Genomic DNA, 15,111 nt, shown 5'->3' with positions numbered 1-15,111 from the left:
GCTGAGGCAACTAAATTCAATCAGTAGAAGAATCCTTTGTGAATATCATCTCATGGACACTGAACTAAATGCGTCTTTCTGACCGGGAGCTGGCGGCGTGTTGAAGAGTTATGGACCGGACGCTTTGGAGCGTCTGGTTAGGAAGCCCATTCAAAGGCTTTGGTAGAAATGGCGCGTTTAATTTCAGCCTCCATTACATACAGAACAGAGAAAACTAAAGAGAATCCGATGTTGAATCCATTTATAGTCTAAACAGAGGAGCCGGCAGTTTATCTTGAGGAAATAAAGAGTGCCATAAGAGTGGCACTTGTTTAATTTAATGAATTAAATTAAACAAGGAGTCGTTTAATTTAATTCATTATAAGTTATTGGGGCCACAGTCAGTGGTTTGTGTCACTATGAAGAAAAACCACGGACTGCAGACTGGTCCAAGTCTTGACCGGTCGGCGGTAATAAAAAGGTTGGGGACCACTGTGACGTAGAGGACGTTTATTTGAGTCAGGTGGAGTAAAGAGATTTGCTTCCTCTGGTAAACTCCTAGTTTTTCTGTGGTCAACTGTTCTTGTATGTTGCATTTGTAAAATGGTTTTTCCATCTACAGTTTAAAGGTTTGTTGGCCAATCAAGAGCAGGAAAACGATGGTCGTTGAACCTTTTATTCTATTTTATTTTTTTGGTATTTTTAGCAGAGTAGGCAAATGTCAAGGCCTGATGGGAAATGAAATAAGCATCTCTGTAAAGTTTGTCGTCAGAAGGAAGCATGAAGTTCTTTAAAATGATCTGGTAGATGGTTGAGTTGACTGGACTTCAGTAAACCCCGTAGACCGACACCAGGAACAGACATGGCAACCCAAACGATCCAACTTTAAGCAACACTGATTCTTTGCTTCTCCACTCTTCCTCCAAACTCTGGGACCTTGATTTCCAAACAAAATTAAAACTTTGGACCAGTCAGCAACAGTCCAGCTGTTTGTCCTCCGTAGCCCAGTTAAGATGTTTCTGACTTTTGTCTCGGCATCGTGAGGAATGTAACGCTGTAGGATCCGTCTGCCCACAGATGTGGAATTTAATCACAAGTTGTGGTGTTGTTGAGATAACAATGAAAGTGCCGATGAAAACAATTTATTTCTTTGTAGATAACGGTGTGACTGCGACGGCATGCTGCAGCATTCAAATGTAAACGCTGCTCTTGAAAAACATTTTACTTGAAATAGGTTTGCTTCTTCAGGATGACACTTTCTTGAAGTTGAACTTAAACTGTACATAGTGACTGCGTTTAATTATATTTTCAAACTTATTTACTGCTTGTGGAACAAACAGTGGAGAAAATAGTAAAGACAACATTTACTGTCAATTTTGGGTTATTGCTTTGTATTAGTAATTAAAATTCATCAATACAACGATTAATCAAAGTTCTTATCATGATAGGAAATTTTTCTCAATAAATGAAACGATATGGCTCACCACTTCTCCAAACTCAATCCACACCTAGTCTAGCTTCCTTAAAGCATTTCTAGGCTGCAGTATTCCTTTTGTTCTAGCACTTTTTTAAATCACACTTTTTCCTTCCACTCAACTTTCCATTGATAAGCTTGAATATGGCACTCTGTGAAACGTACGCTTCTTTAACAATGACCTTTTGTGGAGGGAGCAGTGAGGCCGCAGTATTCCAAGTTGTATAGATTAAGGAATCTATGGATAAAAAATGTTTAATTAATTTTATGTAATGTAAAAAAAAAATATTAATTTTGATGTTGGGGGTTTTACTATCTGTAGGAAAACTATCATCAAAATTACAACATATAAAGGCTCGCAACATTTCCATCTATCTGTGATGCATACATTATATGAGTTTCACTTTCTGAAAAATATTCAACTTGTTTTTCCCTCTTTTTTTACGATAGTAAAATCTTTTGAGATGTACCTGTATGGGAAAAAAATGAAGAGAAACTGTGACAGCCGGAGCGAATAGAACATTGGATTTAGCAGCTTTTGTCCGAAACACAGACTATTTCAAAAGAGAAGAACATGAAAGAACTTGGTGTGCTGAATAATATGTTCCTCTTTTTTTGAGCCTCATCAAGCACCAACACACTGAGGTGGACGAACAAAGCTGAAGCTCATATGAGATCTAGGAATTTGGTCAATTTAACCACGGATTAAAATCACACAAAAGACGAAAGAATCAGAAACTATAAATTAGATATTCGAAAAAAATCATATTAAACCTTAAAGTGAGGCTCCAAAGGTTCATTAAAGTAATTTCATGCCACTGAAAAGGACAAATGCTTTGAAATGAATAGAACTGACTACTTTTTTTTTTTCAAAGTGAATTTACTGGTAATTAAAAGTGTTTTTGAGACATCATTTTTAATATATACAAATATATACAGAAACCAGTTGCAAATCTACTTAACATTACGTTTGAAGGTTTGCGTTTAAAAAGAAAAAAAACAGCAGAAAACCAGAATCAGATCTGCTGTCCGATTACTAACGAGTGTGTCCTGTCAAAAACCATCAGAAAATGACGGATATCGGCCCGTTCACAGGAACAAAACGGTGGATGGAAGGTCAAAGCAAACGAGGATAAAGAGAGGAGATTAAGAAGCAAGATTGATCATAATACCAAGTCAGGTGTAAGGAAAGAAAAAGGAGGTTTAGAATAATAGGAGGGCTTTGCTCTGGTTCACTGAGTATTGATTTGACGTCAGGATGTCAGGAGATGGATCATGAACCCTCTTCTTCTTTTTTCACAACCTTCACAAATGTAGAGCAGGGATAGCAGCAATATGTTGTTTAAGATCTTCCAGAGTGTTTTCACACCTGACAGTCTGGTAGATTCGGCTTGACAAATTAAATGTAGCAAATTAAAACATTTGCTACATTTTCAGCTGGAGTGGTTCACTTTCAAACTGCACTGTGCCAAACCAACCAAACCCTTTATAAAATCTGTTCCCCTCCTCGCCTGTGGGGGAGCTATACCAAGAACCATGTTCAGCAAAATTTAGAAGATACAAGAAAAGTAGAATCAATATTTACATATCAGAATAGGACATACAGGCCTTGATGTATCTCTAAAAGTAAATTGTAAACATGCAGCCGGGCTTTGTGAGAAGTTTAATTTACCTGAAAAGGTTCAGCATGTTACCGTTTGTTCAGCTCATGAATCAGAAAGAAGGCAGTTCCAAAATAAAACAGACAAAATGAATGTTAAATTTACAATTGATAACAGTTTTGGTTGTGATGTAAATAAAGTAAAAAAAAATATTAAGTTTGTATTTTTCAGAAATAATTATTTCAGAAATAATTATTTCTGAAAAATAATTATTTCTGAAAAATACAATAATTATTTTTGGTTGATTTTTGGTTAGGTTGATTTAACTGTTTCTTTTTCCCAGTTTATCTTCTGTCCACACTCCAGTTCAGTAGGTGGCGGTAATGCACCACCACAGTTGGTCCGCCTGCCGCCATGAAACAAAACAAGAAGAAGACATGAAGCCCTCTAAAAAACAGACACTGAGCAAAACTTCCTTCGTCACGAAATGTAAACAAAAATGGAGTACTGCGGGATTTTAGTGGTTGTGGAATTTCTATTTTGTCTTTGATTTCTATCCACACATAAATTGCTAGTGGTCTTCTGACCACTAGCAATTTCTCACGCTAGCGCTAAGAATCGCGCGTTTGTTTCGGTTGCATTTACCCAGAATGCCGTGCGCTGTAGTCCGTTTCCTGCTTTTTGGAGGAAGCGTTGTCATATATCAAAATCATTTTTCACATATAGCCAGGTTGAACAACTAATTCACCTTCTTAAGCCAATCTATCATATGAAAACAGCATTTTAAAACAAACTCAGACTATGTTTGACTGGAATTTATATTAGTTTATCTCTTTTTTCTCTCACACAATCTTTTTAGACACTCTAACAACAATCTCAAGACTCACATCATTACCATGACTTTGAAAATAGCTGGATGCACCAAACTGTCAGCTGCAATTTATTCTATTCTTCTTAGAACCTTTTATGTTGGCATTAAAATGTGTTGTCCTCATACTACCTGTAACCTTAGAGATGCCTGCAAAGTTATAGCATGAGCTAACAAATAAAGGAGGCAACAAAAGAAAACATTCATGAATTGGGCACAAATCAATAGTTAAACAAAAAAAGAAAAAAAAAAAACAGAGTGCAAGCCCTGAGCTAAATATGGTATGCCTGCAGTTGAAAGCTGAACAATTGGCTTAGCTCTGTTTGACATGGGAAGATAAATGGACAAAACTAAAAAAGGATGGGAGCATCTGCAGTTTTGTTCAAGCACCTGACAGATCTGCATCGCTCTATGTGCACCAGCATGGAGGAGGCGGGTGAAGACAAACAGAGGGATGCTGTGCTTGGTAATGACTTTGCAGCCTCTGTGTCCTCTGGATGTTAGAACTGTCCACAGGTTGTGTGTGTTTTCCAGTCAGTTCACACTGCAAAAATGTTATCAGTTTAAATGTGTTGTGATTTATTACAATGAGGTAATGGACAAAGCACAACCTCTACTGACATGAAGCTTCCACACACGTTTCTACGAATCATCAGGTCAGGTTGACATTTTTTATGTAGTTTTCTTGAACGTACCCTAAAATGAGCTTTACTTACACATTGCTTCATCCAGGCCAGAGGGCTCCAAAGCACTTTACATTACATTAAGTCATACATTTCGTCTGATTTTGTGACCCGCAACTACAATTGAATGACGCAAATTTTGTTCAGTACAAGTGGTTGATGCAGATGGAGACTTTGAAACTTTTTCTTATTGCTTAGATTAAGCATATTTTTTTATTTCTTGTTCAGTTGGTCCCATAATAATTGGATTCAAAGCCAATTTTAATTGTGTTTTTCTTGGCTGCAAAAACCTTTGACCTGACAGTTTTAGCCCATGTTCTGAAATCTGAAGATGAATAATCAGTCCCTCCATGATGTTGCTATGTTTTTTTGGGGGGGGGGAGGGGTATTGTGATTAAAACAATCACAAAATCATTCATTTTAGGTCAAAACGACCTAAAATGAATGATTCTGTGGCATCATTTTCAAAAAGTTGCAACATTTTTTTAAAGCTTCATTTCTGAAATAGCATAACTTACAAAATCATTGAAATCGCTGCTCATAATATCATTCCTGAAAAAGATAAAGCCTTAACGTAGTCAGTATCTAAAGCACTAATAATGTTTTTGAGCACCTTTTGAAATAACACCTGTATAAAATTAAATGCATGTCCTGAAGAGAGGTCAAAGTGCAAATGAAGAATTTCATGAACTATTTACAGGATAAGCAAATCCTACATGAAGAATTTCATGAACTATTTACAGGATAAGCAAATCCTACATGAACATCTTAAAACTGTTTTGGTAAAAAGTAAAAAAAAAAAAGGCAAATGTTAGAATTTAGCGTGACACAAGCTTTGAACATGTAGCAAGACACGTCGTGAAACAGGAAGTTAAATTAGAAATGAACCAAGCAGATTGGTCAAAATTCAGTTGAGTCAGAAACGGAGGAAATAGAGAAAAAGACGAGGTGATTGGTTCAGATTCGTGGAAAAGTTAAGATGGCTTTCCGCAAAATACGTGAATGAAGAGTGAACTTACATTAACAGCTGCAGCTTTGCAGTGGGACTTGATCCTGCACCATAAAAAAGGGGATAATCCTGACTTCAGAAATTTATATTCAAATAACATGTTATTTTACGAGTTTTGTTAAACACATGTTGGCGTTTATATTTTCACAAACACATATGTTGCCAAATAATTCATGCATCACCATTTGTGGCATGTTGTGCAACAACAGTAATTCAGCCGTCGTTTTGGCAGATCATAACCTTGCACATATTTCACTGGGTGTGTGATTTCATAGCCCTGTTGGTTCTCGTCATCTTTCTGCTCACCAACGCCATCTGTACAGAAAATGACCTTTTTATCAGCCGCAGACATCCAGAGTCCCAGGCAGCGATGAATCAATTCGAGGCAACGCTGCAGAGAGGGGGGAGAGGGGGGGGACAAAAAAAAACAACCTTGATCTGTTTTGTTGTGTTTGTCTCTGTAACACCTAATCGCTCTCATCCATCTTGCTGACATTAAGACAGGAAATTAATAATGAAGCCGGCTTCCTGTTTAATGAAGCCGCAGACGAGCAAACGCACGTGCGTTTGTAGCCGGGGAGGTAAAGGGAGATAAACATGGCCGTCTGCAGGCGGCAAACAGAAGGAAGTGTTTTATTTTTCTTGTGATACCAATCAAAAAACACATATTATAACTCAATACTTATGGCAGGTTCTCCTCAGTCAATACAGTGCTGAAATAATCTACAGCCATAATAAATAATAATAATAATAAACTGAGGGAAGCAACTCGGACTCTACAGAGCAGTTTGGAATTTGATGAAACACTGAAGATGTGAGTTTGTTGGAGGAATTTACTAAAACTAACTCTAAACAGAACATATATACACTGCTCAAAAAAATAAAGGGAACACTCAAATAACACATCCTAGATCTGAATGAATGAAATATTCTCATTGAATACTTTGTTCTGTACAAAGTTGAATGTGCTGACAACAAAATCACACAAAAATCATCAATAGAAATCAAATTTATTAACCAATGGAGGCCTGGATTTGGAGCCACACACAAAATTAAAGTGAAATGTTCCCTTTATTTTTTGAGCAGTATATATATATTTACATTTCTCATTTTGGGCATGAACAAACACAAGGTCCTTTAGACTGAACCACAAAGCAACAATGAATAAAAACATCAAAAAAAACAATATATGAGAATAAAGGATGATTGATGGCTTATGGAAACTGATATGCATCTAAATAATGAGCCTGTCAGCTAAAAAAATCATTTCTATGAATTCTGTCATAGATGGAGTATTTGAGCCATACCAAGAAACAAATGAAAAATAAAGGAGTAAAATTACAAGAATAAAGTTGTAAAAATTGCAAGAACACATTTGAAATAACATGAGAATGAAGTAAAAAAAAAAAAAAAAAAACAATACCACAACTTTATTCTCTTATTATTTCGACTTTATTCTTATACGACTTTATCCCAGTAATGTTATGACTTTGTTCTCGTAACTTTATTGTTTTTACTTTCTTAGCATCGCCCTAATCCTCCGTCGTAGATGGGAACTAGCGGCTACCGCAGCTCTTTACGCTGAAACGCTGTTTGCGTTTTTTGGGGGGATTTCTTTGAAACGACTCATGATGTCCTGCTTAGCAACCAACTGTAACCACAACAAACCACTAGCTTTAATCTATTTTTAAAACCAGAAGACATGAAATGAGCGATTTACCAGGACGCACAGTCTGACAAATGCAGATAGGTAGAAATAAAGAAAACATTTGCACATAAATAGCTTTGTGTGTGTGTGCGCGCGTGTGTGTGTGTGTTGAGGAGGATAACTCGGAGGCTTACATAACCATACATCAAAATATGAATAATGTAGAGTCTGTTCTCTATGAATTATGCATGGAGCTGTTTGCTTTCTGACAGGAAGTTGTGTGACTGATGCACCTTTGGTGTTTCGGTGGATATTTGGACATGTTTGAACTTGTGTCTTTGCATGTGTGAGTGAGAAAAAGGAAGACAGATAAAAAAAATTTAAAAAGAGAGAAAAGAACCTCGGATGAACATGGAGGATCTCAGGATTCCCTTTGAATGTTCAGAAAAGAGAAGAGAGGGGAGGGAAGCAGAAAACAGATGAATCATTTTCATCTTTTTTACTCATTCACACGTCTCTCCAACATGAATAACGCTGACATGTTTTTGGAGGCATGCTTCACACCTACGGTTGAAACCAGAAGCTTCCATACACCAAATGAAAAAACACCTTTTATTTTCTTCCTGCCTTATGGGCAAATCAGATCAAACTTCTCTTGTTTTAGGTCGGCTAGAATCACCAAAACTATTTCTATTTCTTAAGAGCCAGAACAATGAGAGAAAGAATGAGATTTATGTTTATATATATACACACATAAACTTCTGGTTTCAACAGAAAATGCTGCAAGCAGAGCTTCCCTATTGTGTCCGCCAACGTTTTCATCAACAAGTACATTGAAATTATTTTAAAGAGACAGCAGTATTTGCTTTCCAGGGACATAGTGCCATTTTATAACACAATAAAGTAATTACGTTACATTCAGTTGTTATAAAAATGCTCAATGTGAGTTAAAAGGAATTTTACTTTGTAATTTAACGCCTCTGTCTCTTTAAGAAACTCCTGCCGTTTCTGAAACTCTGCCTTCAGGAAGTCATCACAACATGGCTCCTCTATTAACCCTTTAACAACGTTTTCTCCAGCGTTGCTCTGACAAGTAGCTCGTATGATGAGCTCAGCAGTTCCACCAGGTTTTTGCTAATTGCTGCCGGCTAGTCTGAAGGAGCTGAGTGTGGGAGGGCTGTTTTGTGCAACTCTGAGGAGGAGCTTTGTCCTTGAAGGCAGAGCTATGTCCATCTGGACGTTTTGCACAGCTGAATGGTTGCCACGGGAGATTAAAGGATTTCTGAGACATTTATGGAAGAATCAAGGCAACACTCCAGGTGTGTTTTTGACGAGGGAATAACGTTATTATGAGGTAAAGCTCAAAAAAGTCGATTTCTCTGGCTACGGATCCTTTAACAATCGTTTGATTCAACAGACCTACTAGTAGCTGAAACAACAGAAATCCATGTTCAACGCCGCGCTGTCCTGTCGGTGCGTTCATGTCACCGACATCCTTCTGTTGATCTTCTACATCTCACATGCTGAGATTCTGCTCCAACGACGGCTCAGTCAGCCATAAAAGCGGGAAGGGACCAAATATTAACTGTCTGTGAAGAAAATCAATCATTCTGCGGACATGTAGTCATATTAACTAATTTCGCTTACGGGTCAAGTCACTTATAACAGAGCATGTTGTTTGAACCTGTCAGCATCTATACATGCAATTAAAAAAAAAAATCTATTCAATGTAAATTCTAGGATGTTGCGTTTTATTAAAGGTTAGATGTGTATCTACACGTAATATTAATCCAATGCCACATTAAGATGAGTAAAATATATGATTTGTTCACATGGATTTGCTAAAAGTTGATTCTTCAGCTCTTCACTGGGCTGCGGCAATCTGGTCATTTTCTCAACACGCGTCTCATCGGACCTGAACCCGAGCGAAAGCCGCCGGCATCATTTCCCTCACACAATTCAGATTAATGACTCACACTCCTCCTAAAAATGGTCACATTAGCGCATCAGCGTCCACACACACACATGCACACACACACACACACGTGTATGTTTGCATCCTGGGATTACTCACATGTCCGCCCGTGGATATGAAAGCGCACACAATCTCCTCCACCCACATGTGAGGGTAGCAGGGGAGGAAAAAAAACACACCAAATAGAGATGAGAGATGCTGATCCATCTGGCCCGCCGACTGCCTCTGTGTCATAATAACAGGAGGACGCAAAAAAAAAAAAAAAAAATACAATAAAGACTAAAGGACCGAGTGACATAGAGATCAAAGTGTGAGAGCTGAAGTGCATCGTTTGGTGAGTAATCTTGTCAAGTTTGTGTAAAAATTCTGTTCTAAGCCGTCCTGTTACACACTGCAGATCCAGTAGAATCATTCTGAACACAAAAGCTTGTCTAGTTTCAAGTGCAAATATCTTAGTACTGGAAATAAGACAAACTTATGAGAGACTTTTCAGCAAAATGAACTTGTTTAAAGTAAGTAATTCTCTAAAGGGACTGTATTATGAAAAAATGACTTGTTTGATCTTTACATCAAAATCCTTTGAAAAATCCTTTAATCTCCATGGCAACCATACGGTTGTGCAAAACAGCTGGTTGGACATAGCTCCGCCTTCGAGGATGAAGCTCCTCCTCAGAGCTGCAGCTTCCAAGCTTCTGAGCTTTGGCCTCACAGAGAAGTTCTCCACTGTGACTCAGCTCCTTCAGACTAGCCAGGAGCAATTGGCAAACACCTGATGGAACTACACATCTGCTGAACTCATTATAGAAGTCACTTCTCAATCAAAAGGTGGCAAAAACTCTGCTAAAGGGTTAATGGAGGAGCCATGTTGTGATGACTTTCTGAAGGCGGAGTTTCAGAAAGACCTGGAGTTTTTTTGTAAAGAGACAGAGTCCCAATTTCATTGTGTCAAATTACAGTTAAATTTCTTTCGAGAAGACAACCGTGCAAAACTGTTTTAGCTTTTGTCTAAACAGTAATGATTCTCTCAAACTTTTCCTACAAATATTGAACTTATTTGCTCTTCAGATTAAGATACTGCATGTTTAAAAGTTCATGTTTTTAGTATGTTATGAACAGAAGACAAACTGGAAGACACTGCAGAGCAATTCCACAATGAGAACGGAGCAAAAGGTTCTGTTTAGTTTGAGGCTGACGGAGCGAGTTACAGCTAGAAGAGATCAAAACACTTTGAATCCAAATTAAAGTGACCAGAATGTTGGTTCTGTTCCCAGATAAATACGGAGATATGGGCCTTCTAAGGTGGACCATCACCTTTTTATTCATCCCACCCGATTCTTCCCCCTCTTTTCTTTTCTCTTCCATCTTCTGTCATAATATATTGCCTTTTGCTTCTCTGCACCTTTATCACCCCGTTTCCCTCTCCATCTACTCACCCCCAGTCTCTTTCTTCTTCCTTGCTTCTCAGCTGGGTGCAGAAAGCTGCCAGTCTGTCTCTCCTGCACACACACGCACACACACACACACACACACACAAGCACACACCCCCCTCTGGGGCGCATTGGACATCAGTCTGTCCCGCTGCGGCACCGATCTGCTCACCGTGGCGAGGGAGGTGTCGCTCCAGATTTGATCGCCCTGCCCGTTCGTCTGAGAGGGTGAAGTTATGGTGATCTGGCATCCCGGGATGCTGGAACCTTTCGTTGCCAGTTTGGGTGTGGCCGTTGCTCTTTGTCATTGCATAAAAAAAAATTATGAAATAAAACATGCACAAAAAGCCCAGAAAGTGAAATTTGAGGGAGAAGGGGAGGAGGTTGGGTCAAAAAAACACATTCCTCCTCAGGTCTCATTATGACACAGTAGGAGTAATTCTTCTTAAGAGGTGCGAGAAGGTGTTTGAAAGGTGTGTTAGCTCTGAGGAGGCTGTAAAAGCCCGACACAAAGCAACACCCGGCCGGCTGAAATGATCCCGGCCAATGAAAAGACATTTAAGCTGATTTAGCCTTTATTCTCTGAAGTGCTCCCAATCAAAACCTTATTAGGGATGACTGATTGCTTCACATTTATTGTCTCAGAAATAATAACTCTCAAATTGTCGAGTATCCTAAATTGCACTTAAATTCAATACTTAATTGTTCCAGTCTTTCATTTCGAACAATGCCACAAAAAAAGAAGAAAAAAACAATAATCACTTGCATTTCGTTCTCCTCATCTCCCCTCCAGAGTTAACAGTGTTTTCGTGCCCCTCCTTTTACCTTCCATTATTATTATCCCTTTATTTTTGCTCAGGCACCACTTTTACGGCCGCTCGCTTGATTGCGGCCACTCAGTTTCCATAGCGATGCCGGAGCAGATTATTGGACACAAATTGGACGAGAGAGAGAGAGAGAGAGATGGAAAAAAGGAAGCACCGGCTCTCCAGCGGCACTCTGGACGCTTCTTCCAGACGTTTTCACGTCAGCGCCGCCAGTCAGGCTGGACAGAGTGCGGAACGTGCTCCTGATGACGTCAGCCCGCAGCTGGGACACCTCGAGGAGGATGACGCCGTTAAATGCAGCTGTTGTTGTTTTCGTCCTGAACTCAGACATCTGCAAGCCCGAGAATGAGTTGCTGCTTTTAAAATCAGCAAACTGCCAGCTTTTCTTCAGATGGATCCGGTTTTTGTGTTGCTGACGTTGCTGCTGGCTTCAGTAACAACAAAAACTTTCAATTTTAAGCCGTTTGTTGTAATTCCACCTCTACTGAATAATATTCAGGGCTGGATTTAAAAGGTTGTGGGCTGGAAATGACTCACTAAAGAATATGGCTAATGCTAATTACAGTACATTAATAGCTGATGACTGTAGGTTCAGGGCTGCACAGTGACGCAGTTGGTAGCACTGTTGCCTTGCAGCAAAAAGGTTTGAATCCAAACCTCCATGGACTCCATGTGTCTTGCAGCACATGGAGTCCATCTTGTCCTCCATGTGCCTTGCAGCACATGGAGTCCATCTTGTCCTCCATGTGCCTTGCAGCACATGGAGTCCATCTTGTCCTCCATGTGCTGCAGCTTTACCTCCCAGAAGTAAAGCCTGGCAGCCCGCCAGGCTTATAATACACTGGAGGGAAACCTTGAGAGAGCCTCCTGGCATATTTTCTGGGAAGAAGGAGAACAGAAGCAGAAGTTGATCATCTCCAAAATAAAATAGTGTTCAAAATATAATATGATGAAAGCTTGAGTGAAAATGAGAACCTTGACAGACCGGGCAACGTGTCGCGAGAGAGAAAAGCCCCAAGTTAGCCACTTCTGCCCGCTGGAGGAGAGGAGTCAAGTCTTGTAGGATTTTTAAAGTTGCAGAGTGTCCTGGAGATAAGCTGCAACACCCACAGAGAATCCCTTGGACATGTCCAAAAAACATCTACAGCAAAAAATGATTAACTGGCTCTAAGTGGTCAAATGTGTCATTTTCCATAGAAACAGGAGTCCAATAAGCAGTAGTGTGACAGGGTCGAAGGTTTACATTTGGAAAACTTGGATCAGACAAACATATCTGTGGTTTTCCCACCTAGTAAATTGGCATCTGAGACAAAACTCCACTGTTGCTCCTGGAGTCAGTGTTGTAGAACGTCGGCTTCTCCGGTTACTTCTGCGCACACATTAGCAGTCTTGCCTCCGTAGAGTGTCTGATTGCACAGAGATGATGTTACCACGGCAGCGACAGGGCACGGTTCCTCCACAAAGGAAGAGAAATACCTGCAAAACAGTTTGACAAACGGAAGGTGACTGGTAAGGAACAGAAAAGATGGGCTGACTTGCGCGGACGGAGCTGACATATGGTGATGGGGTGACTTCCTCAGCTGGATGCCTGTGACCAACAGCTTCCCTCCTGAGAGAAATCCTTCAGTGTGTGTGGGTGTGTGTGTAAATTGTGTGCTCATGAAGCGTGCCAAATCCCTCCATCTGCAATCCACACTCCTAATGTTGGGGCAAATAAAGGTTACACTGGGACTGCTGCCTTTTTTTTTCTCTTTGACTGGACAGCTAGTTGAGGAAAAGTACTCACTTCCCTCATCGTTTACAGCCCGTTCATGAACACATCACACTTTCAAACGGCAGAGTGGTTCTGAATTGTGTCTCTCTCTTTTTTTTTTTTTTGTTCTATTTTCAGCCCAGTGGAGCTGAAGACATGAGGAAAGGGCTTTCCCTCTTGTTTCCTGGATGTTGAAGTCCAACACTACAAAACCCCAAATCTTACAAAGTAATTTCTGTCTAGTTTCTAGACGGAAATTCTTAGCACACTTGAAATAAAACAAAACAAACTTACAAGTAACTTCTCAGCAAGATATAGGAGCTTTTAAGTCAATAATTACTTGATATCGATGGAAAAATTATGAGTTCCACAGGCAGATCATTTCACTCACTATTGGTAAAATAATCTGCCAGAGGACCTCGTACTTTTTAATCAGTATTAAAGAGGCAGTATTATGTATTTTCCAGGAACAAGAAAGAAAACGCTTCCTGCTTTTAACAAAGTAAGTAAAAACATGTATCAAAGCAAAGTCTACTTTTGAGTAAAGGTAAGTTGATGGATGGAAAAATAGTGTGGTTATTTTTTGTTTTGTATGTGTTATTATTGTGTGATATGGACATAAACATTTCCTATCATAAATGGACCCAAGTGCACCAGGTGAGAGACATAGTTAATTTAAGAATACTTAATGAAAAAAAAACGAATAATCAAACTTACAAAAATGAAAAAAATCCAGGCAACAAAAAAATGCAAAACAAAGACAAACTGGAGACAACACGGAAAGACCACAAGGAAACCAGGAAGAAACGAGAAAAGTGACGAGACGAACCGGCAACTAATGACTAACAATGAGGTGCTTAAATACTGGAGAGGTTGTGAGTTTGACAAAAGACCTGGGACGATCCATCGATCCATTTTCTTACACCATTGTCCCTAGTGGGGTCAGGAGAGGTGCTGGTGCCTATCTCTGGCAAGAGGCGGGGTACATCCTGGACAGGTCGCCGGCAACACAGAGACAGACAGGACAAAACAACCATGGATGCACACATCCATACTGAAGAATGGGTTTACAGAAAACAATTAACCTAACAGTCATGCTTTTGGACTTTGGGAGGAAGCTGGAGTACCAGGAGAGAACCTACACAGGCAGGGAGGAAAACATGTAAACTATTGAGGACCAAACTGACATAATAAGAAATAAAAGAATAAATATATAAATAAAAGAATAAATATATATCCGACATAGGACATAATAAGAAATAACAGAATAAATAAATAAAATAATCAATATATATTTTGATAAGAATTAAAAGCATAAATATTTTGATAAGAAATAAAAGTATGCTTTTATTTCTTATCATCAAAGTATATTACATTTAGTATTTGAACAAAGATAAAAATGGAGTCATTATGTGCCAGAAAATGAACAACTTCACCAAATACAGGTTCTTACATTTTGGACAACAATACATTTCATTTACAAGTTTTAAGTTGTCCAATCAATTCAATCACCCTTGCTTTTCTTTGTGTGGAAAATGGAAGATCATAGATGTACTCAAAAAATGTAAAGACAGGTCCGAGTTGGGATGGATAAGACAAGTTAAACACCCAGTACAGCTTTAAAAGCTTGTCCACAGCACATGTGAGTCCATCGTCTGGGGGGATGGTGACTTTGTCATTTTTCGCAATGATGACATACTGCTTTGACGACCGCAGATTACCGATGCAGATGAACTGGGGCTGATGGTTTGTTGATGAAGTACAGGAATCATTCCAAAGGGATGCTATTCTTGTTCCAGTCTTAGAAACAAAAAAAAAAGAAATAAAACACATTTGTTGGTGAAATAATCAGGAATTCAATGTAATT

General features: G+C 39.1%; 1 long non-coding RNA gene across 4 annotated transcripts; it reads right to left on the bottom strand.

The window, feature by feature from the left end:
• Positions 1 to 3,334: 3,334 nt before the first annotated feature.
• On the bottom strand, positions 3,335 to 13,241 carry LOC107837544 (uncharacterized). Of its 4 annotated transcripts, XR_001663561.1 has the most exons (4): positions 8,686 to 9,892; positions 5,797 to 6,005; positions 5,625 to 5,658; positions 3,335 to 3,460 (listed from the first exon to the last, which is right to left on the bottom strand). It is a non-coding gene; the product is annotated as an uncharacterized LOC107837544 (long non-coding RNA). The 4 variants fall into 4 exon arrangements; XR_001663560.1 differs by lacking the exon at positions 3,335 to 3,460 and having other exon boundaries at positions 3,857 to 5,658; XR_001663559.1 differs by lacking the exons at positions 3,335 to 3,460; positions 8,686 to 9,892 and adding an exon at positions 10,671 to 13,241 and having other exon boundaries at positions 3,857 to 6,005.
• Between the last annotated feature and the right edge of the window lie 1,870 nt (positions 13,242 to 15,111).

This window comes from Poecilia formosa, unplaced genomic scaffold (genome assembly GCF_000485575.1).
Source record: "Poecilia formosa unplaced genomic scaffold, Poecilia_formosa-5.1.2 Scaffold150, whole genome shotgun sequence".
Lineage (NCBI taxonomy): Eukaryota > Metazoa > Chordata > Actinopteri > Cyprinodontiformes > Poeciliidae > Poecilia > Poecilia formosa.
The sequence above is the reverse complement of the archived record's forward strand: the minus strand, read 5'-3'. Positions and strand labels throughout refer to the sequence as shown.